The 2500-nt window shown below is 47.0% G+C and overlaps 1 protein-coding gene across 1 annotated transcript in view; it reads left to right on the top strand.

Moving 5' to 3' along the window:
• The window catches only part of LOC310793861 (protein sidekick-1-like), a gene marked incomplete at both ends in the record, with an annotated part of 384133 nt that overhangs the window by 250434 nt on the left and 131199 nt on the right, over positions 1 to 2500 (top strand). The gene's annotated exons all lie outside the window — the stretch shown is intronic.

Below are 2500 nucleotides of genomic sequence, written 5' to 3'. Positions count from 1 at the left end.
GACATACAGACAGACGGACAGACAGACAGACAGACAGACACACAGACAGACAGACAGACAGACAGACAGACACACACACACACACACACACACACACACACACACACACACACACACACACACACACACAGCTAAATTTGATTATCCTGATTAGGCTTGACCCATCCGCGCTACTGCTCTAAACATGCTCCCTCCATTCATGTTCTAACACCACTTTCATCTTCTCTTGTCGTGTTGCTTCTTCTCCTGCACTTTTTGCTTGAGGCACCGTTTCATTCTGTTTATTCCTCCTCTGACTCTGACTCCTCTCCTCGCTCTGAGCATCATGACTGTGAACACTGCAGGCACTGACCGGCAGCTACATTCCTACTCCAGCTAAATATGTTGCCCACACTCAAGAAGAAACTGCATTGTAGTCACACACAGCTGCTATATCCACACACGCGCACACACACACACACACACACACACACACACACACACACACACACACACACGCACGCACGCACGCACACGCACACACACGCACACGCACACACGCATGCATACTGTACCAATTTTACACATACTCACAGACACACAAAATACACAGAAAGGCACCACAGATGCACGTGCCACTTTTCCCCGTAGACAAATGAGTTTTGTTTCCGAGGAGTCGCCAATCAATAAGACAATGCTGAAAGCACTCAAACGAGAGCACGCCAGTCACCATCCAGCGCCGTCCTCGCCATGCGTGCGTAAATAGAAAACAACATGCACATAACAGCGGTGAGCGTGTGATTGATGAAGCCAAACTTTGCTCCCTCTAGTTCGTCGGCGCCTCTTTGATCTGCGCTGATTGCCAGAGCGGGGGAGCACCTAACGGAGAGAGAGAGAGCAAACTACCCACGCCTACAGAATACTCACTAGCCAGACAGACCTGCCTGAATATTTATACTCCTCCATTCTCTGCCTCTCCTTCCCTTTACATGTCCCCCCCCCCAACATCTATCACCAAGTCTGTCTTTATATACCCCCCTTCTTCTTCTTCTTCTTCTTCTTCTGTGTCTATCTCGGTATCAGTTCTCTTCCTTCATTAGGCCAACAGGGCTGCAGTGCAGCAGTGTTAAGGCTTGCCTGCCTGGCAGGGACCGAGCCTGTATGCATTCATATGTATCAGAGGAGCAGAGAGACTGATGAATCCATTGCTACTGATCATCTTCTCTGCTGTGGGATCCACAGACCTCGGTGCACTGAAAGAATGATGTGTGTGTTTGTGTCTCTGTCTGTCTGTCTGTCTGTGTGTAAGATAGAGAGAGACTGTCTGTCTGTGTGTAAGATAGAGAGAGAGAGCCTCAAAGATATTCATGTTCTATTCTGCCCTGATCTACTCATCAGAATATGCATGACACTGCATGGCTGTGTTGTAAACTGTATAGTTGACTACTGGTGTGGACAACAATATCCCTGTCATTCTCCATTATTGTTTCACAGGCAGACAACAGGCGCACATGCACACACGCACACACACACACAAACACACACACACATGCACACACACACATGCACACACACACACGCACACACACACACAAACACACACACACATGCACACACACATACAAACACACACGTGCCGCAAAATGTGTTTGTGCCTCCAGGTCCTCCTACTCAGCTGAGTGAGGGGCGATAATGCGTCTGTGTTATGGTTGTCTCGTTAATGCGTCTGTTATGGTTGTCTCGTTAAGGCGTCTGTTATGGTTGTCTCGTTAAGGCGTCTGTTATGGTTGTCTCGCTATGTAACTGTTAACTCGTCTTTGTCCTTTTTTTCTCATCCCCCCTTCATTACGCCTTTTCCTCGTTCCCTTGTCATAAAAAAAGTGCTGAGTTCCACCATGCGTGGTAACGGTAGGAGACGTGTGTGTGTGTGTGTGTGTGCGTGTGTGTGTGTGTGTGTGTGTGGGTGTGTGTGTGTGTGTGTGTGTGTGTGTGTGTGTGTGTAAAAGTTACCAAGCGAGAAGTTTAAAGTCACCGTAGTCAAGTAGCATAAATGTAGCAACAACAGGGAAGGTTTGTGTGGCTGTTTAGCTACACACACACACACACACACACACACACACACACACACACACACACTCACACACACACACACACACACACACACACACACACACACACACTCAGCGTGATCGAACTTGCATTAGATTTTTTGTCCATTGCCTCTCTAGTCTAGCCCTCCACTGTGCGTAGGAACAAAGGAGAGAAAAATAAGGATGCTGAAGGAGAGGAGGAGAGATGTTTTCGTCTGTTTTTCTTCTTTCAAGTGGAGTGTGGCATTAAAGTGACAGCGAGGTGTCAGGAAAAGACTATATTATCATTACACAAGTATGAGCCTTAGAAAAAACAACACAAATGAAACCTTTATTAAAAAATACCTTCTCTTGATTTGAATAGACTGTTATCTACAGTATGTGATGGCACACACACACACACACACACACACACACACACACACACACAC

This window comes from Poromitra crassiceps, assembly GCF_964638095.1.
Source record: "Poromitra crassiceps genome assembly, chromosome: 19".
Lineage (NCBI taxonomy): Eukaryota > Metazoa > Chordata > Actinopteri > Beryciformes > Melamphaidae > Poromitra > Poromitra crassiceps.
Note: the sequence above shows the minus strand (reverse complement) of the source record. Positions and strands in the feature narration are given on the sequence as shown.